The sequence below is a fragment of the Sciurus vulgaris genome, assembly GCF_902686455.1.
Source record: "Sciurus vulgaris genome assembly, chromosome: 5".
Taxonomy (NCBI): Eukaryota; Metazoa; Chordata; class Mammalia; order Rodentia; family Sciuridae; genus Sciurus; species Sciurus vulgaris.
This window is the reverse complement of record NC_136465.1, coordinates 156,445,706-156,469,664: the sequence shown is the minus strand read 5'-3', so window position 1 is coordinate 156,469,664 and position 23,959 is coordinate 156,445,706. Positions and strand designations below refer to the sequence as shown.

General features: G+C 45.3%; 1 pseudogene across 1 annotated transcript; it reads right to left on the bottom strand.

Annotated features, from left to right (window-relative positions):
* Nucleotides 1–5,475: 5,475 nt before the first annotated feature.
* LOC306662293 (RNA-binding protein EWS-like) lies at nucleotides 5,476–7,249 on the bottom strand (annotated as a pseudogene). The gene has a single exon. The product of its transcript is annotated as an RNA-binding protein EWS-like (transcript).
* Between the last annotated feature and the right edge of the window lie 16,710 nt (nucleotides 7,250–23,959).

The window sequence follows — 23,959 nt, the reverse complement described above, 5'->3', positions numbered from 1 at the left end:
GTTTTATTAAAATGCATAGAGATTTGAGTGGGGGAGAAAGTTCTCTGCCCTCTAGGTCCTTAATAGGTTACCAGGGTTATTCCTGTCATCTCCGATGAATGTCATGCTGTTAAGATTGACAAAAACACTTCTCAGTTCCATATGGATGCTGTCGAAAAACTTCCTCTGATTTGTACTAATCTGTGGACCATTTGTTAAAATGTGAGTATTCACTAGGGGAAAGCAGACAGTTCAACTTTAATTATTTTGCATTTTGAACGTCTTTGAATATAGCTCCTCTTTCCATGGAAAAGTGTTTCTGTGTGAGCAGAATATTGCCTCTGATGAATCTCCTATAGCCTCCCCGCCATAGCTCAAATGAAGGGGACTGGAGGGTCTCAGCCTGGCCTCGCACAGAGCTGGACTGCTCTGGCCTCTGTAATCCCTTGAGGAGATTTGCCAAAACAATGGCAGCTCATTCAGGCTGGGAGGCAGGCAGCCTTGTGGGTCAACCTTGTGCACAGAAGCAATTAATGACACAATCCCTGAGGTGGGCAGGGTCTCAGAGTCCACAAATTCACACACACCAGCTCATATGTACTTCATATTAGGGGTGTTATTCTCAACCTAGAGATGAGAAAACTGAGTCTCCAAAAGTTAAGTGGCTTGGAAAAAATAATTTCCGGCCAGTGGCTAGCCCAATTGAATGGCATACAACAGGTGCTCTGAAAATATTTGTTGTTGATGCTGAATACAATATTTTGTGTCTGTTTGGGGGCAGGAACCAAGGGGAAGAGAGCATCTCAATGTCCACAAAATATTTCTCCAGAGCCAACCAAAGGCAAGGTGGGGGGGTGGGTCCAACATGACTGACGCTGTCTGGATGTTTCTTGTTGTGCATCGATCCTTCTGTTAGGAGAGATAAATGCTGTCCTGAAATGGAATTTCAAGAGATCTTTGTTTTCCTTTCTCAGATTTAGAACCTGTGCTTTTCCATAGTAATTTAAGAATCAGGAGAGGGGGAATAGAAGTGTTTTTTTCACCCAGGCGACACATCTAAGACAAGACACATAGCACACCTGGGCAGTATTGTACATCAGATTTCCAGGAAGTTCTCAGTTTCCAGCTTTCAGGATTCAGACGAACTCAGTAATCACAGGTGCAAATTGACAGCCAGGAGGCTGAGAGTATATGTGAGCAGCTTTTCTAATATAAAAAAAATTTTTTTTGCTGCTTAGGGAATCTGTTGTAGTGTGCTATTTCTCCCTTGGCAATCACCTTTGCTTCCCCATCTTGTTAGACATGTTTTCACTCTTATGAATGCACTTAGAACATGAGATTTTTTAGAGCAATGGGAATTCCTCCTTCCAAGATGCAGTTGACCCTCTTTTCCTCCCCCACTGGGAATTTTCCCCAAGATAGGTTTCCGTAAAAGCACTCAGGGTCTTTTCAACACTCTGTGACTGTTTGTTTTCAACTCAGAATTCATCTCCGTTGAGCCAGGAACAAAATCAAGGCGACAGAGGCTTTAAAATTCAGACAGGAAGTTCTGACCTTTTGACCCGGAAAACCAAAAGGAAGGTGAGGAGGAAGATGATAAAGAAAAATACCAGGAGGAGGTTTGTGTGCCTCTTATACACCTTCCACATTTCCCCCACAGATGTCCACATTTGCAGATGGAAGCCGTCTTTTGAAAACCTGTGGGGGAGCACCAGCGAGCTGGGAGACCCCCATCACCCCCAACCAGGCAGCCTCCTTGTCTATAAGATCCCTTCTGCACACAGACATAAGTAAGGCGAGTCCTTTCAAGACAGAGGTGAGGGACGACATGGAAGAGTTCTGTCCTTCCACACTCAGGTCTTCCCTCTTGTCTTCCTCCTCCACATGCCTTTCCCCCTCTTCCTGTCTGGTTGCTCCTACCCACCACATATTTCTGGCTAACTTTGACCCACTGCCTCCTGCAATTCTTGTGGCCTCCTTCCTCCTTCTGCTCTGCCCCATCAGGCATCCCTCAAATGATCAACTCCTCTTTAATTAGACCACCTCTTCCCACTTCTTTCATTTCTATAATTGATTCGCAGTAGGATTTTGAGAACCGGCATTTCTTTCTGGTGTGTGGTGTTAGAGGTGGCCTTACCAGTTGTGGTTTAATAGGTCCCAGTGTTACCCATCTAGGTGAATGTCCCACTGACACCTAGGACTAAACTAGGCTAAATTACATGCATCACCTTCATCCCCAATTCCTCTCCCTCCCACTGTGGCTTCTGTGGTCCTCCTTTTCTTCATCCACCTGGTTACCCCCCAACTAGATTTTTCCTCCTTCTTCTTCCCCCAGACCTATTGATACCACTGGAAGTCTTTTTTTCTTTAATTTTTTTTTATTCATAGATGGACACAATAACTTGATTTTTACTTATTTATTTTTAGGTGGTGCTGAGGATCGAACCCAGGGCCTCACATGTGCTAGGCAAGTGCTCCACCACTGAGCCTCAAGCCCAGTCCCTGGAAGTCTTTTAAATGCTTTTCTGCACTTCTCTCCCCATTGCCCTAGTTCAGATTCTTATCATTTCTCACCTGGGACTGTTTTTATACCTCCTGCCCATGCTCTAGTGCCTTTGGTTCCTCTCTCTCCCACCAGACGTGGCTCTCTTGAACACTGATCCGATTGCCTCACTTCCCTTGCTTCCAAACCCTAAAGGACTCCAAGTTCCTAAGAGCAAGTCCACACCCCACAGCAAGACAGGCCAGGCTCTTCACCATTCTGCTCAGACCTACTTCTCCTGCCCCACTACGTGTTAGGTTCTCAGCCACCATGCATGGAACAAACAAATGCTTGGTCTGAAGATGTTTTGTTCTGTGGTTTTAGTAGCTGGGGTTTGTCACCATGATCCCCAATTGAAAATACACAGGTTATTGGCCCAGGCTGTGTCTTCTGAGTTGTCAACAGAGTCCTAGACAGGTATCAGATACCAGCTAGCTGTGTGACCTCTGGCCAGCCTCTGGGGTCACTTCAGTTCTTCAAGCCTAGTTTTCTTCATTAATACCACGAGGTTTCAATGACTTCAGAATTTGCCTCAGCATTAGAAGATGATGAATAAGATGTACAGAATCCCCAAGCCATCTGTCATAGGCTGTGGTACCTTGCTGCATCATCCCAGTGTGAGCTCTGGCCTCTCCGTCGTGTCTGTCTGGAGCCATCATCTCATCCAGGATGACATCAGACCCTGGGAGAACTGACTCATACCGCCCAGACTCAGACAAGCCTGGTTTGTACCGGAAAGCTCTTTTATTAGTAGGCAGTAGCAAGCAAACTTCCATCTGCTCTCCAGAATACCTTTTCTCTAGATTAGTGGTCTAGCCATGTTAATACATTCTCTAGATGTTCTTCTTGGCAAATTAAATTGTTATCCAGAGAGAGCTGGGCAAATGGATTCAAAACAAGTAGGGTCTCAGGATCCAGAGGTTATTGTTTCCAGGCCGTGGATAGGGTCTGATGGATTTTCCTTTGTTCCATATGTCTTTTAGGAGGATGGGGTTAAAAACAACAGAAACCAACCCTGGCTGCATAGAGCAAGGAGGGAGGACTACCTGAAGGATGGCAGGTAGCTCTGTCTGAAGTGGCCTCCCCCGCTGGGCTCCATCTCACCTCCTGCTTGTTTCTTACGTAGCACTTGAGCCGTCTGTCATGGCCTTGTTTACTGGTGTGCCATCAATCTTCCTCATCAGACCACACACTCCATGGGGCCAACGACATTGTCATTCTGGATTGTCACTCTATCTCTGGAACTTAGGACAATGCCCAGATCACAGGGTGTGCTCAAAGATATTTATGGAATGAACAAACGAATAGAAAAAAAAAAGCTGAAAATTTAAGCCCAGGGAATGATGGGAGATAGGGAGGATCCGTGGCAGGAATTTCTTTTTTTAATTTTATTTATTTATTTTACTGTTTATAAACATTTGGAATTTTATTTAAGAAAAAAAAAATCACAACCATGAACATTTGTTGCAGTTAGAGGCCCTCTTGGTTATCCAAGCTAATACTGAGCATGCTCACAGGGGTTCCCATTGTTAAATCTTAAACATCCATTTTTAAAAGGAGGAAGGGAAAAAAAAAAAAACCCAGCATAGCATACTACCATTTAATTTGTTTTACTGTTTCTTCACAAATGGTGAAAAATACTAAAGTACAGACAAGGAATAATCGTATTGTTGTGGCCAACATTATAAATATAGAGTTATAAATTTAAAACATTTTCTGGTTTAAAAAACAAATCTGGTTGTAAATTATGTTTGCATGTCCTATGGTTGGCAGCCAACATCAGACAACAAGGGAAGATGGTAAATGTTCTGAAAGCGGAGAAAAGCACCCAAATGTAAAGTTAGGAACCAAAAGCTTTCCTTGTAAGATGCGTACTTGTCTTACTGGATGAAAATGGAGGATACAGGCACCTTACACTGTCAAGGTTGTGTAAGCAAGGTAAGGTTTGTCAACACCTAGTTCAAGTTTTAGAGAAAAGCAAGGCTAATTGCTGCTATAAATTGAAAACTCAAGTCTGTAATATCTTCAACCCATCTATAGGTCATCCAAGTGTTTTTTTAGGGAGCTATTAATTTTTGGTTGTCTGAAACTCTTATTTTTCTGGACTCCCGAAAGTTGTTCACAAATGTGCAAACAAAGAATGAAATTGTTTATGTATTTAATCATGTTAGACAATGAGATAAAAATAATAGGATAGTCAGGACACAACCCCTTTCCAGAGCAAAGAAAAACCAAAATAAAAAAATGTGTGTGTTACCATATCATCTGTGAACATTTACCATCTTCCCTTGTTGGCTTTGATGTTGGCTGCCAACCGTAGGATGTGTAAACATAATTTACAACCATCCCTTTCCACGTAGGTGATTACATAGAAAACTAATGCCGGCGAAAGATTTACAAAGAAATCCAAAAGATGACTGACTCAAATTCTTGTCCTCTGCACTTGAGATAAACTAGCTTTTAACTCATAAATATAGATAGTAATTACAAGTTAAATAATACTCGCAGTGTCGCTACATAATCTGCTGCCTTTATGTGATTGTTTTTCAGACTTCCTTCTAGTTTCTCATTGTGATAAGAGTCTCAATATGTGCTTTAAACACTCATTACCAATGATTCAGAAAAAATATAAGATATTTTTGTCCAAGTGTTCATGAATGTAAGTTAAAAAATTATATTTGATTTGGATGCAAATATTTACAGATTTACAATATACCTACTTTGTCAAAATGTATTGTATAATATTAAAAAAAATCAAATACATAAAATAAAGTTCTCAACACTATTTAAAAAAAAAATCTGTTAGTCAATGCAGCTCTTGCGGGGCCTGTGTGTCTAGCAGGCCCATCTCTGAGCTCCTGAAAGTGCTTGCCTTCATCCGTTTCTCCAGGTCCTCCACGTCCACCTCTTCTTCCTCCCATCTATTCCATCAAATGTCCAGGGGTCCCCGTGGATCACCTCGTCTTCCTCACAAAGCCACACTGGTCCATGCCACCACAGAAGCCACCTACGTCTCCACCATGGTCACCTCTGAACATTCCACCAGGACGGCCGCAGTCCATGAGGCCACCTCTTCCTCCCCGCATGCCAACAGGGCCACCTCTGCCACAGTCGCCACCTGTGGTGGGAAGGTGGTGGGAGAAAGTCCTCGATTTTCAGGGCCTCACACTGGCTGCATTCTGTTCCCCAGGAGAAGTTCTGGTTTCCACAACCCAGATTGGGACATTTGCTAGTCCCCCAATCGGTGCTGGAGGATTCCTCCTCCAGGGGGATTCCCTCAGGAACCCGTGGCCCTCTTGGGGGGAAGCCTCCTCTGTCTCCTCCAAGGCCTCCCATGCGACTCATGGGTCTCCCAGGACCTCCTGGGCCACCTGGACCTCCATGGAGTGGTGATAGCATACCTCTGCCCTCACGGGGTGGCTTGCCACCCCACATGCTGTTCGTTGGTGGCTTCTTTCCAGCAAGAGAGAATTTTAGTTTGCTTCCTTGACAATCTTTTCCATCAAACCACTCCACAGCAGCCTTGGCAGTGGGCGGGTCTTCATAAGACACTGCGGCATCACTTTTGGGTTTTCCTGTTTCCTTGTCCAAGTAGATGTGGATCATGGGTTGCCCAGTTCATCTGAACAATCCCACACTGCTTAAAGAAGTCTGCCAGATCATCAAAGGTCACATTGTCATTTAATCCTTGCATACAAACTGCACTGTTGTCAGAATCTTAGGATCTACTGGAGGGCTGGATCAAGCTCTGGTCCTTCACTTGTGGGTCCACCAGGCTTATTGAAGCCACCTAGCTCCCCAGTGCTGCCTATTCCACCTTGTCTTCCTCCCCGCCCACCCCTGCTCATGCCTCCACAATCAAGTCTCCCTCTTCTCCTGCCCCAGTTATCCGGGCCACTCCTGCCCATAAACACCCATGCTACTGGGTGGTCCCCTCAGACCTGCCTGTAGCTGCTGCTCTGTTGGCTATGTTGACTTGGAGTCTGGCTGTAGGATCCAGTCTGGGGGAGGGTAACTAGTGGGAGGCTGCTGCCCATAGCTGCTTTGTTGACCATAGCTACTCTGCTGTCCATAGCTGCTCGGTTGCCCATAGGTGTTCTGCTGAGAGTAACTGTTCTGATCATGACTAGTCCGCTGTGTGGAGGAATAACTGGTAGGAGGATAGGATGGAGGCATGGTAACTAGCTGCATGGGGTAGCTCCCAGGAACCTGGGGATAACTGTAGTTACTCTGTCCGTATCCTAGGCTGGGCTGGTAATCACCCCCTGTGTGAGACTGAGGTTGACTAGTCTCAGTAGGCTTGTTACCTTCCTGTGGTCTTGCAGGTGTGGTGGCTGCTGGCTGCTGCCCATAGCCAGGTAAGCAGGCTGATTGCCACATGCAGTCTGGGCTGCATAGGAGGCTTGGGTGGTGGTGACCATAACAGTGGTGGTGACATAAGCACCAGTACCATACCCTTGGACAGGCTGGCTGTATGCCTGGGGAGCACTTGGGGTAGTATAACCAGTGGGAGGCTGTCCATAGGAGTTGAATATGCGTTGTGCCCATAGGTGACCCTGGTCTGAGCCTGGGTATAGCTGACATCAGTAGGCTGTCCATAAGTTCCATAGCTTTGTTGCCCACATGCCTGGTGGTCTGTGCATATCCTTGAGTTGGCTGGGCGGTGTAAGCACTGTGGCCCTGCTGGGCTGCAGCTTGGCTGTAGGTACTGTAATCCATGGTCGCCATTTTCTCTCCTTCCTCCTCACTCTCTCAACGTTCCAGTAGCAGGAACTTCTAAACCTCCTTTTTAGGCATTGCCACATCATGACTTTAACTGATTTGTCCCTGTTTGTTTCTGCTCCAGGTTCACATGCTTAGAGGAGAGAAAAAGTTGGCTCAAATGAGGATCATGTGCCCACGCTGGAGACCATGATTTTGGATTGCTGTAGGGCTGAGCCTCATATGGAAGAAAGGAGAGTAGGTGGATCATCAAAAAAGACTCCCAGGCACACCCCTCCTGCATCCCACCATAGTTGCTGCTTTTCCTAGAGACCTGTCATTCGGACACAACAATTCTGCTCTATGGTAAAATCTCCATAAAACTTTCCACCAATTGGCAGAGTGGGCTTCACCTACCTCTCACCTACTCAAAGTAAGACAGACACACTCAGGGTCTGCAGAGGTGATTCATGTGCTCCCTGCCTAGCAAATTCTTGTACATCTTTTTATACATTTGTTTCTTATTTTCTAACTTATGAATAAAACATACATCTACTTTACATTTGAAGAATGTGTGTTTTCACTTAACCCAAATTCCTTGTTTTCTGTAAACCCACGTTTGGATTACTTTGTTGTGGCTAACACTGTTGGTTTTCTATCCAGCAGCCACTCAGGACTGCAGTTCACTTGGCCCTGGAGATGAATCCTTATGGGAACTCTTCCTTCTTTGCTTATGATTGGAGTAGAGGTGACATGTAACCTGGTCCTAGGTTATAAAAAATAATGCAGAGTCTACTTAGAGCTTCTGGAAGGACTTTCCTCACTGATTAGAGAGTTGGGGGAGAGGGGTTTTGTCCTCCTTTTTTCCTTGTTGGTGAGCTGCCAGTGTCAGAAGGTACTGCATTGGAATTGTGGCAGTCATCTTGCAAATATGAGGTGATAAATATAAGGACAAAAGTCAACATTCAGAAGGTGGTTGCGTGTAAGAATATAAAGATCCAGGTTCCTGATGATATTTTGAAGTGTAAAGCAACTCTGGATTGTCCTAAGGAAATGAGGGGAGTCCATGCGGCCTGCTCTCTGTCAGTTTTACTCTGTGTTCTAGTCACAAGGGGTCCTGCTGGGGAGGGGAGGTGCCCTGTGAAGAGCAACTCCTTGATCTTAAGTCTCACTCCTTGCCTTTAGCATGCTGGAGATGCTTCTGTTGCCTGGTAATAAGTGTTCAGTGAGAGTAGTTCTGAGAGAGAATCTGGAAATTCACTGTGCTCCATTCTAACAGCCCTTCACTACTGATGTCTGCTTCTAACAAAGTGATCATTATGAGAAAAAATACTATGACTAATCCTACAAATGTCATATATATAGTAATTAACATATAATCTAATTAAAAAAATATTCATGGTACAAGCTTATAGGCTGGTCTGGTGTGATTTTAGAATTTCTATACGGAAGAGAGTTAAAAATGGCAATTCAGTGGGAAGCGGAAACCAGGGGTCGAAACTGCATTTGCATGATTCTTCTGAGATTGAGAGGCCTGCTACTGCCCTTGTGGTGGGATGGGGGAGGAGCCGTGGCAGCCCAGGGGCCCCTACCCCGACCTGGTCACCTTCACTGCTTCTAACTAAGCTTTGTAACATCCCTCCTGGAAGCCAAGGTATCCATTTTGGGGGTTTATAGCATGGGTCTCCAGGACTGGAAACTTGAGAGAATAATATGACATTCGAGAGCATCGTCACTGAGGTACTCCAAATCACTCGACCTCACAACACTGGATTCTCACTAACATGTAACAAAAACAAGAATTTGGGCTCAGAGGGTTTAAGAGACTGCACAAAACACACAGCTAAGGGACAGAGTCAGCTCTACTACCCTGGCCTCTTGACAATTACTCTCTCCCCTGCATTAAGTGGTTCTCAGTCTAAAGATAAGGTCTTTAAGATCTAGAACAGCGTAGCTAAGAAGGGCCATTCCTCCATTAAAAACTGCTTTTGGAGCACATAAGTCATTTGCCACCAGAGAAGAAGAATGGAAAACAAGGGTTTGTGGAATAAATGGGTGGATCTGGAAGGTGGCTACCAGGGTCCAACTCCATGGACTGACCTTGTATTTGTCCAGAATACTCACTGTCGGATGTTCCGTGTTTGACTAAGTGATGGTGATCAGACTTAACCCCTCCAAGGACTTTGGATCTTTGAGTAGAAAGGAGAAGAGGTAGGCATCCTTCATGTCTCCCTGTATGTGTGGTTTGGAGAATGTTTCCAAGGCCTCAGGTGGCAGCCGATCTCAGAAAAAGGGTCTTGGGTCCCAAAGGGAAGGAAGAGTGTCTTCAGCCAGAGTCTGGAAGACCCAGCAGGCAGAGGTTGTCAAGTCAAAGGCAGCCCGAGGTCTTCCAAGCCCAACGGGGAACCCAGCTTCAGAAGATTCATGGAGAGTCAGAATGGAATGGAGGAGGGCAAAGAAACAAAAGGAAAGCTTGTGTTGACAGACTGACGGACTGAAAGGTTCATACAGAAATGTGAAGAGAAGGTGATTCTGACAGCTCCGCTCAGGACCAGGGCGATGATGTAATCAGCGTAAGTGAGACACAGTGGTCGGGCAAGCATGCCAAGAATGTGGGCCGGAGGGGCCTGGGTTATTCCAGGTTGCCATGGTTTTCAGCCAAAAGTAATAGGGCCGGCAAGGAAAGAGGCAGCCGTGTGCCTCAAGGGTGTCAATGCATACTCTGAGGCCCAGGACAAAGGAGTCTTGTTCATTCCCTTATGGTGTTGGTCAATGAATAGAGCTAGCAGCACTTGAGCACACAAGATCTGGAGTCAGACAGACTGGAATTCAAATCCTGGCTCCACCACTTACTTGCTGTGTGACAGTGAGCAAGGAACTTAACCTCTCTGTACCTCATAAATTTCATCTGTAGGCTGATCATAGCACCCAATGATAAGATGGTTGTGAGAACTAAGTGAGACATGATCTAAAGGGTGCTTAACCTAATGCCCAGGACACACCTAGAGCACAATCTTTGCCTCTTCTTTTTTATATTAAAGTAAATAACGGGACAAAGCAGGAAAAAAAACTAATAGAAATAGGAGAGTAGTCAACACATTTTTATGTACAATAAAAAAAAATTGTGTTGAGTGAGTGAATGAGAAAGACATAAGGACTAGGGAGTGGAGCTAGACCACCAGTCAGAGGAAGCAGAAGGAGCTTTCTTGAATAATTTCATAAAGGGAGTGTTTGATTTGTGTTAAGTCAGATTTCAGGTGAGAAATGTTGAACCTCTAAACTACTACCTGCAGGCAACTTAGTAAAGTTTTGCAATTGTTAAATATGTAACGTTAAACTTAGGTTTGAAAAGCTGGTAAACTGGGTCTTTGTCATTTGCTTTAAGAAAAAAAAAAAAAAAAAAGAGAAAAGTGAATGTGTTTGATGCATTAAAAAAAAAAAAACAAAAAACAAAACAACAACAAAAAAAACTACTACCTGAAAAAAAATAATAAAATAAAGACACCATGTAACACAGACTTCCAAATACAGGCTTGAGATCATTTTTAAAAAGCAAAATGTAACAACCGCAGAAATGAAAAGATATACCCCATTTGTGTACAATGAATCAAAATGCAGTCTGTAAAACTAAAAAAAAAAAAAAAAAAAAAAAAAAAAAAAAAAAAAAAAAAAGTAACGTTTAAAATAGGACTCCAGAAAGGGCTATGCCACTTACCGTGTGATCTGAGGCAAGTTATTGATGTTCTTCACGTCTCTTCCTCATGGATAATAAAAATGGAGGTCAAGGGGCTGGGGAGATACCTCAGTCGGTAGAGTGCTTGCTTTGTAAGCATAAGGCCCTGGGTTTGATCCCCAGCACCCAAAAGAAAAAAAAAAAGAAGAAAAAAAATGGAGGTCAATAATCATACCAACTTCCTAAGGTTGAATTTTTTCATAATTGATTATGTATCAATATGTATAAAGCTCTTAGAAAAGTGGCAAGCACAGAGGGATAACTTCTTTTACACAATGTCACAAAGCAATCTCTATGGATTTTGCAAATATTACCCAATACCTTCTTACCTCGTAACAGGCACCTTTGATACTTCGTATATGTTCTTCCCATCGTCTCCCAGGCAGGAGGAGGGGGACAGGGTGAGGACACTGAGACATCAAAGCAAAAGGGGGAGCATGCAGCAGAGATTCAGTGTAGGCAGATTCAGAACGCAGAAAGGTGACCAGGTCATCTGAGCCTGGGCCCTTGTCACCAGTGTGTTCCCCTGGCTAAGGCACCCTGGGAGGCCCTGCCTAAGGTCTCCATCTGCAGCTGGAGAGGTCTCCCTGCAGGGTATATATTCCTGGCCCCCCAATGGATGCTGAAAATGTAGACAGTACTAGAAAATATATATATATATATATATTATTTTTTCCGTATATATATGATAAACTTTCATTTATAAATTAAGCACAGTAAGAGATTAATAGCAATAATAATATAGAATAATTATAACAACATATTATAATAAAAGGTATGTGAATGTGGTTTCTCTTTCAAAATGTTGTGTTGTTCTTAGGCTGGGGTTGTGGCTCAGTGGTAGAGCACTTGCTTAGCATGTGCAAAGCACTGGGCTTGATTTTCAGCATAGCATACAAATCAGCAACTAATAAAAACATTTTTTAAAATGTTGAACTCTTCCCTTATTTTTTCTTGTGATGATGTAAGATGATATGATGACCATGTGATGTGACATAGAACCTAAATGATAAGATGAAGTGAGGTGAATGCTGTAGGTATTGTGATGGAGTGTTAGGCTTCTACAAAAGAGTTCCTTGAACATAAATACCATAATAGTCAGTCTGATAACCGAGACAGCTACTAAGTGGTTAACAGGCAGGTAGCATATACAGTGTGGATACTCTATATAAAGGGATGATTTGTATTCTGGGCGGTACAGATGGGGATGGTACAAGATTTCCTCACACTACAAAGAGTGGTGGGCAATTCAAAACTATGAATTGCTGATTTCTCTAATGTCCCAGTTAGCATTTTCAGACCATGACTGGCTGTGGGTCACTAAAACTGTGGAAAGAAAAAAACCAGATAAGGTGGGACTGCAGTGTAGTCATATAAATGTTTACTTTCTTCACTTCTTTCTTTTCTTTTTTTTATTATTTTTTTATTTAGCTTTTAATTTTTTATAGATGAATTTTGATTCATTGTACACAAATGGGGTACATCATTTCATTTCTGTGGTTGTGCATGATGTCGATTAATACCATTTGTATAATCATACATGTACATAGGGTAATGATGTCTGTCTCATTCCACCATTTTTCATACCCCCTCCCTCTCATTTCCTTCTACATATTCTAAAGTTCCCCCACTATTCTCTCATTCCCAATCCCCTCACCCCCATTATATATCATTCTCCACTTATCAGGGAAAATATTCAGCCTTTGGTTTTTTGGGCTTGGCTTATTTCACTTCACATGATATTCTCCATTTCCATCCATTTATTTGCAAATGCCATAATATTATCCTTCTTTATAGCTGAATAGTATTCCATTGTGTATGTATACCAGAATTTAAAAGGGATTAGCCTAACCTTTGCTTATGATCTGCTCTTCCACCTAGCAGCACACGGTGAAGATCTTCCCATTCATCAGCCTCTGCCAACTTCAGGGGTCATGGTCGTCCTCTCTGAGGGCTTGCCTGGGCCTCAGCAGAGGAAGACCAGAGCTCAGTGGCTGCCCTCTGCTGCCCTCTTCCTATTTCTCTAGGCCTACAGACCCCTCAGTGGTGAGCCACACTGCCCTGACCCCGAGGAGGGCTCAGGCAGGGAAACGTAACTTCCTTTAATTGCCTGTCTCCCCATTTTGCAAAACAGTATCAACCAGGGCTGTGTGTGTTTAACAGGATTTCCAAAGAGTTAAAAATAAGAGAATTAAAATATTGTGTGTTGGGGTGTGTGGGAAAACAACAACAACAAAAATCCCTTAAAATGTGTTGTTAACTCAGTTTGAATCCAAGTGGGTGGGTGAGAAGGTACACCCTTCCCCAACAGGACGTCCCTTTGCAGGCAGATCCCAGTCAACCTCCTGCCCATCACCTGGCTAGACAACAAGCTTTCCCTAGTTTTGCTTGACTGTGTCCACACCATCAGGCAAACTGGCAAACTTGAGGCAAAATTTACCCATGAGCAGTGGTTTGGCCAGTAAGGTGTCATCATTTAAGATCCAGGGGGTTTGATGTACACTTCTAACTTTTCCTGGGTGATGAAGAGCTCTGTCAACACTGAGCCACAGTCCCGTATGGCAATAATTTTGGAGCTGAGCAGGTTTTGCCCCACGTATGTGGGTCATCTGTCCACCAGGAAGCCTTGGCTCCACTGGTCTCTAGCATATGGCATTGGGTGGCCTCACTTATTACACCTGCTGGGTCCTGCAGGAATTGTGTTCCAAATGAAGAAACAAGTTCTATGCTATCAGCTCCCCACACTCTCTGCCTCCCTATCTTGCTCCCCGCCCTGATGGCCACCACCTTCTAGTGGTTTCCTCTCCATAAGGTTTGTCTTCTCCCACCTGCCAAGGTCAGCAGGGTAAGAGCAGTCTACTTGGGGTGATGTCCAGGAAGAAAGGTGCTTGGGAAGAAGGGATATCTGAGGAATCTTACAATGTCGGTCATCTCAGGGGGGATCATTGTTGGGAACAGTGAAAGCCATTACTTGGAAGTGGAGCAGAAGAAACATGTAAGAAACCCAAGAAGCACCGGGCACAGTGGCACACGCTTGCAATCCCAACAGCTCAGGAGGCTGAGACAGGAGAACTGCAAGTTCAATGTCAGCCTCAGCAGTTTAGTGAGGACCTAAGCAACTCAGGGAGACACTGTCTCTAAATAAAATATGCAAAAGGGCTGGGGATTAAGCACCCCTGGGTTCAATCCCTGGTTCCAAGAAGAAAAGAAACCTGAAGAATAAGTCATTCAAGATTTATTCCCGGGACAGCTTGCAAGGAAGGCTTTGCTCATGTGACAGTCAGGAATCTTAATCTCGAGGTTTCAGACCACAAATGTCTAGCCTTTCTGCTTTCTTTCTGAAGCCGTGACCCATGTCTACCAAATTCCTTTGCTTTGACAGTTAATAGGTGAATGTGTGTTCTCCGCTCCTACAGTCTCTCCCCTGACACCTGCCCTCCCAGCCTCCAGCCTCCACCCAACCAACAACTGGGTCACTGAGTGTGGCTAAGCCAACGAAGGTCTGACTCAACATCCAGGGTCCCTCAGCGTCCCTCTGCAATCCCATTAGGACCCTACAATGCTCCCTCTATCTTGTCTCCAACTTGCCTACAACACACGCATCTTATGTCTGCCTGTCTCATCTCAGAAGATCCTTGCTCCTAGTCTTGGGAACCATAGACTTCCACAGTCTCTTCTGGGATTTTGCTCTTTCAATAATCCTTTCTGCCTCCTGCATCTTCAACGTTGCCGGCTCGCTCAAGTACTACTCAGACCCTGAACAAATCCACATCTCTCCCATCTTTGAAGAAAAGTGCCCAAGAATTTCAATGGAAATGACCACAAAATGATAACATTCAGAGTTTTCGGGAAGGAAGGAGAGAAATCAGCAAGATAAAGAAAATGAGCTGCAGGAAGGTACATTTCCATGAGCTCAGGATCTTGGCAAGAAAAAGCCAATGGGAACCAAATCCGAGGGACAAAGGATCTCAGCGAACAGGATGCCCTTTCACATCCAGTCTGAATTCCTCACGAGGCCCTTCTTGTACACAGAACTTCGCAGCTCACTGTAACCTCGCTTCCATTTCCCGTCAAGCCCAGCGAGTTGGTCTGGGTGAGACTAGGTGGGTAAGGAGAGGCTTGGGGGGCTCCAGGTAGTGTGGCACCAAGCTAGGCTGAGTTTGACATGCACCCCAAGAAAGAAGGGGAAGAAAAGCCCCTAATGACTGCAGCCAGTGGGCGGCTGCTGTTGCTGCCGCCGGGAGAGATGATTTGCCAGGACAGAATGCAGCCCACGCAGGTTTCTGCAGACGGGGAATGTCTGTGGACGTGGACTCAGCTCAAGGATGAGGAGCACTGGAGGAAGAAGGGATGCTATTTGCAAACAATTTGTGTGACAACCAAGGGAAAAAGCAGTCTTCAGACTATCAGATTAAAAGAGAGGAGCCAGGGAACCAGGGCTCTCAGAGAAAGATTGCAACAGAAGGACCGTGTGAACAACCACAGGACTTCACGTGAAGAGCTGAGCAGGTGTCCCTCTTGAAAGGTTCTGGAGGTGAGTCTGGCAGGCTTCGCCCTTCTCACAGGCCTTCCTGGGCATCTCCCTCCTGGGCACTCTGGAGCTTCCCCACGCCCCACCCACTTCTTCATTTCCATAATCTTTCCTCCCAGGCTCCCTTCTTGTGGCAGAAATCAGATGTGACAGCGCCTGGGAAAGTGCTTTGGAAATGACCGTCACCCCCGCTGCTGGCAGTGGACCGGGGAAGGGGAGCTTCTGCACTGGATTCCACAGGGCCACGTGGGCCTGGGTATGAGGACCAGGCAAGCAGAGATGACACCAAGGGGAAGTGAAAGTCCGAAGGCAGAGGGAGAAAAAAGGAACAGCTTTTTAAAGATGCAGGAGACAGGGCTGGGGAGATGGCTCAGTGGGTAGAGCGCTTGCCTTGCAAGCGCAAGATCCTGGGTTCTGGGTTCAATCCCCAGCACCACAAAAAAAAAAAAAAAAAAAAAAAAAAAAGATGCAGGAAACAGCTGTCAACTGCTTTAATAATGTCAACCCAGAGTTTTCAGGGTTAAGCCTGGCAGGGGCTCTCCACCGGGGCTTTCCAACCAATGTTAGATTTTATTTAAAGCTTACAGAGTTCTTACTTCTTGTCAAGGGGGAGGGTGGATCAGGTAAGTACTGGTGGTCTGCCGGTCTAGAGAAGAGGCTACACAGAAGAGGGAAGGAACACAGGCTTTGGATCCTGGATGGTCTGGCTTCGAATGTACCCTTGAATGTACCCCTCAGTGGCTCTGTGGGACTGAAGTCACAGCTCACCGCTCTAAACCTGTAAAATGGCAGTGATCCTGTTGATCTCGAAGGAACGAAGTTCCTCAGGGTAATGAGTGCTCAGACCAACGTTCTTGGGATGCTGGGTAGGGAAGATAGAGGCGGGATGAGCACATGTTTTCTGAACAATCTAATTTTTCTTTGAAAAAACAAGATCAGAGGGCAGTCATCTATCTGGAGCAGAAGTTCTAGGCTGGGGTGATCTTGTCCCCCAGGGGACATTTGACAATGTCTGGAAACAGTTTTATCTGTCACATTTGGGGGCAGGTCCTACTGTGTTGAGAGGGTAGAGTTCACGGATGCTGCCAAATGTTCTACGATGCACAGAGCAACCTCCTACAACACAGAATTACCAGGCTCCAACTCTGAACAGTGACGAAGTTGAGAAACCCTGATCTGGCCCAGATCTGTTCTCTGTTGTTCTTTACACAGTATGTATAAGTCAAGTTCACCCAACTGCAAGGGGGAAAGGGCTCATGTTCTGAAGCAGACAGTGAGGAGAAATGCTAGTTGGTGACCCAAGTGTTAGTTTAGGCTATTAACAATCTTTATCTGAGATTGGAGTAATTGCTTCTTATGTTTATTGGTCCTGGAGGATGCAAAGGTTGGTGGCTGTATTAACATATTGGAGAAGGGAAATCATGTCCTAAAACCCCTTGACCAACAAGAGAAGTAGTTTTCCAAAAACAGAATGAAATCTTCATTGGGGAGAAACTGGTAAGAGTTAAGGGTCATGGAAATAGCCTGAAGGCCACCACGGATGAACATGGTCGGTGGTCAAGATGAGGGAGTGTACAGAAGGAAATCTTACAGCATCCCTCAGACTGAGCTGGTCATTTTCGAACTATTCAATGTTGAGTTTTGCACTTAAAAAGAAGATATGGAAAAGGTCACAGAAAAGCCACAATAATAGTTGGAAAATAAAAAAGATGTACTGAAAACAGGCAAAATGAGCTTGGGTTATTTAACATGAAAAAGAGAAGTTTGAGAGTGCCCGGATTTGAACATTAGAAAGATTATCACAAGTAGAAAAATGGCCAGCTGTTTTCCATCTCCATGGAAGAGCAAATTACAGAAAATCGACTGAGATTGCAGTGTAAGGGTGATTATGAACACAAAAGCAATCCTAATTGGACCCTAGAACAGACTTCAGAGAAAGATAGTTCAATTCCTGTTACTCAAGTTTGTTAAAAATACACAAAGTATTGACCTGACCACACACCGGGGACTGGATGTGATGACTTCTTGGTCCCCCTCATTTTAAAATTCTTTTTGCCAATGTCTTCACAAGGCCTGGTTAATTAGCTGATGAATGGAAACTCCAGTTGTTCTGCAGTATGGCCTATGTCAGCTAGTTTTCTAAACAACCCATTGGATGAATTTGCATCTATTGGTTTATTAAATTGACTGGTGTTTTAGGGTCATGTTGACATAACCTGTCATTTTATGACATTTCACTCCATGGAGCATGGACATGAACCTATAAATTATATTATGCGTGTGGGTCATTGAGTAGGCCTGTATTGATCACACTGTGAAACAGCTCACTTTTATGAGCTGATTGATAGCAGTACACCCTTGATGTCATATGAACCAGTCATTCAGACCAGAGTAAACAACTCGAGGAAATGGTCCCAGGCATTCAATTGGCTCCTAGGGTGTGCTCTTTGTATTGAGTGCATTATGATGTTAATATTGAAGCCAAACATCTGAGTTTGAATATGGAAGTGGGGGTTGGGAAAGGAATTTTAAGTGTTGCACAGTAATAGATCCGTTCCATTTTCAGGTGAATTTAGAGAATTGCTGACAGGAAAGGACCAAGCCCTTGGAACCTCAAGTCCTATACTGTATGCACACCCAGCTTCTGTGTGTTGCAGACTCTGTTGTGTGTACGCCTGAACTTCTCTGCTCTCACCCCAAATGGGAGAAGAAGCATAGATGGACTTCGCCATCCATCAAGTGTTGGTTGAACTATTTTGGTTTAAAAAAAAAAATGTTCCTCTGCAAATGTTCATGTTAAAGCACCAGCAGCCACTGATTCCCTGGAGTTCTTAAAAGGTACATAAATTTAGTAAAGTCACTAATAGGGAAAGGAAACGGCACACATTCAGAGGTAAAGAGACCTCATCAAGGCAGAATGCTATACCTGACCTTACCTGGCTTTGTCCCTGTGCCACTAGAGCTGCCTGTCCCCTAACAGCCAGTCTCCACTTCTTCCTTTGGTAATAGAGCCTCTGATGCTTAGCCAGTCTCAAGATTGACCCACTGAAGACTGTGCTCTCCAGCCTTCCTTGCACTTTGGAGACATGAGGACAAAATTTTGAACGATGGAATGTGGGCAGAAATGATTTAGGAAAAAGCAATGCCTTTTCTGGGTGATGACCTTGAAGGGAAAGGATAACACCTTGCACTTCTTCTTCCTTCTCCTCTTCCTGCAGTTTGGGATGCAGACATGATGGCAGGACCTGAGCAGCATTCTTCTATCCTGAGGTGGAAAACTTTTGTTGAGGATCATGGAGAATCAAGATGGGAGAAATTTGGATTTCTGTTATTGTGGAGCCACTACATTGACCTTGGACTATTCATGTTTTGACTGTTAACAGACAGAAAAACAAACTTCTATTTTCTTAAGCTATGATTATTTTGACCTTCAGAACAGTAGCCAGACTGGCATCCTGACTAAGATCTTAACCTTTTAGGCCTCAGGGTTGGGATGTGACTCAGTTGTAGAGCACTTGCCTAGCATGCTCAAGGACCTGAGTTCAAGAACCACAACAATAAAAAATAAATGCAAATTAGCCCCTGGGGCACCAGAACCTTAGATGCTTTTCATTCAGTAAAATAGGTATTTGTTGTCCTGGAGATTTGTTGACTGGGGACTCAGGGAAGATCACTGCAGAACCAGTTGCTCTCTCACTCTCTGGAATGGGAAGGATAAACCACTCATTTCATGTTTCAGATGTAATGAGCCTAAGGAGGCAGAATCAAGAGTGCTGAGCTCTGGGAGGTGGTGGGAGCACAGGCTTTGGAGCCAGCAGACCACCAAAGGGCCCGGATCCAGGTGCTCAACCTCCAAGGGTCCGCACGCCCGCTCTGTGTAAGGGGCAATGACCGTTCCTGCCTCACTGGATGTCGTGAGGGTGACGTGAGATCATACGGGTAAGGTGATTAGAAGCCGGCCTCAGAGCCTGGCACGTGCTCAGCACCAGAGAAATATTAGCTCCTGTCACTGTTACGGGTTTCTCTTTACTAACTGGGGTGAGGCTGTAGAACTGTGGCCAATGGGATCATCTAGGCTGCTTCTCATCTGCTTGGATGCACCATACACGATCTTATTCAAAATGCCTAATCAAAATTGTCTGCTTGTCTGGAGTCCCTTACTGGTGACTCCTCTTCTTGGTCTATGTGCACACTCCAAGTGGTATCTGATGTACTTCATTATTGTATTTCTGTAAAGTGATTTCTAAAGGAAGTTTGCATGACAATAAAATTCTAGAAATAGTTGAGGCCCTCTGTCTCTCTCCCTAGAACCTTCCTCTCTGGGTTCTCTTTGCTGTGGACAAGGCTGTAATGGGTTTCAATTATCCTCTCTCCTGGCCACTGTCCTCTCTACTTATGGTGATGGGGGCTTGGAGAGGGGGGTTTAATGGATGACAAGGAAGCTGAAGACCACCCCCCATTTACTTGGGCTCCTTCTAAAGTTCCAAGGGTTCCCTCCAGAGTTGCAGAGCCTGCTGGGAGTGGCATGCAGCCAGTTGGGCCGGGTGGGCAGGCTGCACATACCATGTTCACATCCACCCAGCCTGGGGAACCTCATGGAACATTCCAATGCTACCTTTGATCCCAAAGAGAAAGATTTAAATGAGATGCTGCTCTGCTGCCTTCTCAGAGGTTACACCCAGGCTCCGGCAGCTACCCCAGGACTGGCAGGAACATGGGAACAACAAGGAGCTGACCAAGGTGCACCAGCTGCTGTCCAGACATCATTGGAGCAAGAAATCATAGCGGGCATTGAAGGAGAAGCTGTGCCATGAAAGGGTTCTAAAGTACAAAGAAACTTTTCTAATCCACCGATGTTAGCAGAAAAAAATGAAAATAAAAACCTTGCAAGGGGAAAGTCAGGATTATCAAAATTATAGGGGAAAGTCGTTTTCTTGAGGGCTTGCAGGTAGGTAATTAGCAAATAAAATATTATTATTAGAATGGATAGTGCAGTTTCTGTCTACTTTTTACGTGTTTGTTCCACACGTACACTTGTAATTTTGCACTCTTTTCCTGAAAGAGCTTCTCCAAAATGGTGTCAGCCTCAGGACCCACAATACCTGCATCTTCCCCCAGAAAAGAGTCGAGCCTCCTTGGGTGAGGAGGCCTCTCTGTTGGCATGTTAGATGAAGATGGGCTGCTGGTGGCCAGTGGCCGTTCCTAGGTAAGGTCATTAACCAGCCCCCAGAACCAGGAGATCTGTCGGTCGGGGGAGCAGCAGCCTGTGCGCGCAGGACCGAAGGTGCCCGGCGAGTTTCAAGATTCATCTCCGAGAAGTGCTGGAGGGAACTGGCTCTTCCTTCGGTTCCCTGGCAGTTCCCTTTCTAAATATCATGGAGCCGCCCCGTTCCTTCCTGCCTAACTGTGACTCCCAAGTCAGGACAGAAACCTTTCACTTTGGGCCTTTCTGGCCTCAAAGCCTCAGCTGGAGGCAGAGACTCGCTGGGGCGTCGCGATCCCCTCCCGGGAGTGCCCTTCTCGCTGCGCCCCACGCCCGGGTGGACGGAAGGCGCAGAGCAGCCGGGCTTCTAACCAAGCCAGGAGGGCAGGCTGTGTATCGGGTGCGATCCGGGCTAACCTGATCACATCTCCTTCCCTTAGAAAAGAAGCTGGAGAGGGTGGAGGAGGGGAGACTGGGCCACAGGCGGGGAGAACATGAACCTGCTGGGGTGGCCATGCCTGCTGCGCGGGCCCAGGCCCCAGAGCCTCTCACTGGAAATTCAGGACAACTTGAGTTTCTCCGGCCCAGGCCTGCTCCTGCATCAGGCTAGTCTCCTCACAGAGCCACAGTCCTTTCTGATAAGCAGATCCCATCACCCTTCGCTTAGAACACTCCAATGGCTGCCCTTTGCCATCAAAGTGAAAATCAAAGGCCGCATGGAGACGCACACGTGTGATTCCAGCCACTCAGGAGGCTGAGGCAGAAGGATCGCCAACTTGAGGTCAGACTCCGCAATTTAGCGAGACTCTGTCTCAAAATGAAGAGATCCCGGCGTGAAAAAAGTGAAAAGTAGCTGAAAGGTAGAGCGCCCCTGGGTTCAATCCCAGTACTACAATAAAGAGAAAAAGAACGAAAACCAGAGCCGTTGTGGCCTTCCACAGCAGGACCACGGCTTGGGTTAGCTTGGTCCCCTGGGACCCGTGTCCCAGGCCTGCTCACACTTGAGCCTCCTCTTCTCCCTCTCTTGGTCCTTCCCGCCCCTTCTTACCTTCCTGCCCACCCTGGCTCCCCCATCTTCCTTTCTTTATTAGCTTTATTGAGGTTTCACTCGCATCCCATTTAATTCACACGAGTCTCGTGTGCAAGGCAGTGGGTTTTAGTACACTCATAGTTGTGCAGCCAGTGTGCCACCATCAACTTTAGAACCTTCCCACCACTCTGAAAAGAAAGTCTGTGCCCATTGATAGTCACTGTATTCACCCCCAACCCTTCCCAGGGATCCGCTTCCTATCTTTACAGGTTTGCTTATTCTGGATATTCCTCATAAAGGGAACCATACAGTATATATGGTCTTTGATGTCTAACTTCTTTTACTTAGCATGCTGTTTTTATAGCTCATTCATGTTATAGCCTATATCAGTACATTTTTCCTTTTCATAGCTCAATAATATTTCATCTTATGGTACTACCTGTTGATCCATCCACCAGCTGGTAGGCCTTTGGATTGTTTCCACTTGTGATTTTTACGAATAATGTTGCTATGAACATCTCTGCCTAAGTTTTTGAGTAGACACGTGTTTTCAGTTCTCCTTGGTAAATATTTAGGAGTAGAATTTCTGGATCATATGATAATCCAAACATTTTCAGGGACTGCTGGACTCTTTCTCAAAGTGGTTGCTCCATTTTATGTCCCCACCCACATGTGAGGGTTCCGGTTTTGTCTATATGCTGGTTAAAACTCATATACTTGTTTGTATGTGTGTGTGTGTGTGTGTGTGTGTGTGTGTGTGTGTGTTGCTGGGGATTGAACCCAGGGCCTTGGGCATGTGAGGCAAGCACTCTACCAACTGAGCTATATCCCCAGTCCAATACCTGTTGTTTTAATTAGAGTTATGCTAGTGGGTGTGAAATGGTATCTGCTTGCATTTTGATTGGAATCTCCCCAAAGTTGCCCTTATTTTCTTGTGCTCATTGGACCTTTGGACATTGTTTGGAGCAATGTCTATCCAGATCCTTTGCCTGTTTTGAAGGCGGGTTGTTTTTCTTCTGTTGTTGAGTCTTAAGGTTCTTTATACAGTGTGTAGACTAGACCCTTATCAGATACGTGATTGGCAAGTATTTTCTTCCCCTCTGTGGACTGTCTCATTTCCTTGATGGTGTCCACTGAAGCACAAAAGTTTTTAATTTTTATGAAGTCCAATTTATTTTTTATTTTGTTGTTTATCTTTTTGGTGTCATATCTAAGGCTTTGCCTAACCCAAGATCATGAATATTTAGTCCTACCTTTTCTTTTAAGCATTTTATAATTTCAGTTCTTACGTGTAGGTCTATGATGGGGTTCAAGTTAATTCTTGAATACAGTAGGAGGTAGGGGTCCACCATCATTGTTTTATACACGAATGTCCAGTTGTCCCATATTCATTTGTTGAGAGATGATTCTTCCTCCCATTTGATTGTCTGTGTTTCCTCACTCACACTGCTTTTCATTCCTCCAATAGACAAGTCGATTCCTGCCTCAGGACCTTTGCACCAATAGTTTCCTTTACATGAGCCCTCTTCATGGCCTGACCCAGTGGGTGGTCTGGACCCTCAGAAGCTCCTTCTTTGGACCAAATCCTGCTCTTTCTGCTTTAGGCCTAAGGTCATCGAGAGGCACAAAACCCAAGAGCCCCCAGCCAACCCTAGTCCCAAGAACACTGTGGGGCAGCTACTTGATGTTGCTGAAATGCTGGTGACAGTCGCTCCTGTTGCCTCAGTAGCACCTGGGAGCTGGGGGGACGAGGGTGAGTGGCGCACTATCCAATTAGGAGAATTTTGTTTTTAAGACTCTTCAGTCAGTTTGGCTTTTAGTTTTTGGTTTCACAGAATAACTTCGTCTTAGTCCGTTCTCTGATACCACAGGCGAGGTAAATTACAAACAAGGGACATTTGCTCGGCTCCTGGTTCTGGGCTCCGGGAAGTCTGCGCCCGAGGGGTCCCATCAGGCAGGGGCCTTCTTGCTGTGGCACACGGCGAGGCAGAGCGAGCATGCTAGCCCCGGTCTCTCCAGTGCGGTGCTGGGGGCACCCTTACCACCTCATCTAGGCCTGAGGCCTCCCAAGGCCCCACCTCCAATTACCACCGACCCATGGAATCTGGGGATTAAGTTTCCAGCGCATGGACTTCTGGGAGACACCCCCCGCAAACTCTTTGGAGGAGGTTTTTAAAATCATAGGCTGTGACCATTAGCGGTCAGGTCACCAATTAGTGGATTAGCACCATCAATTTTTA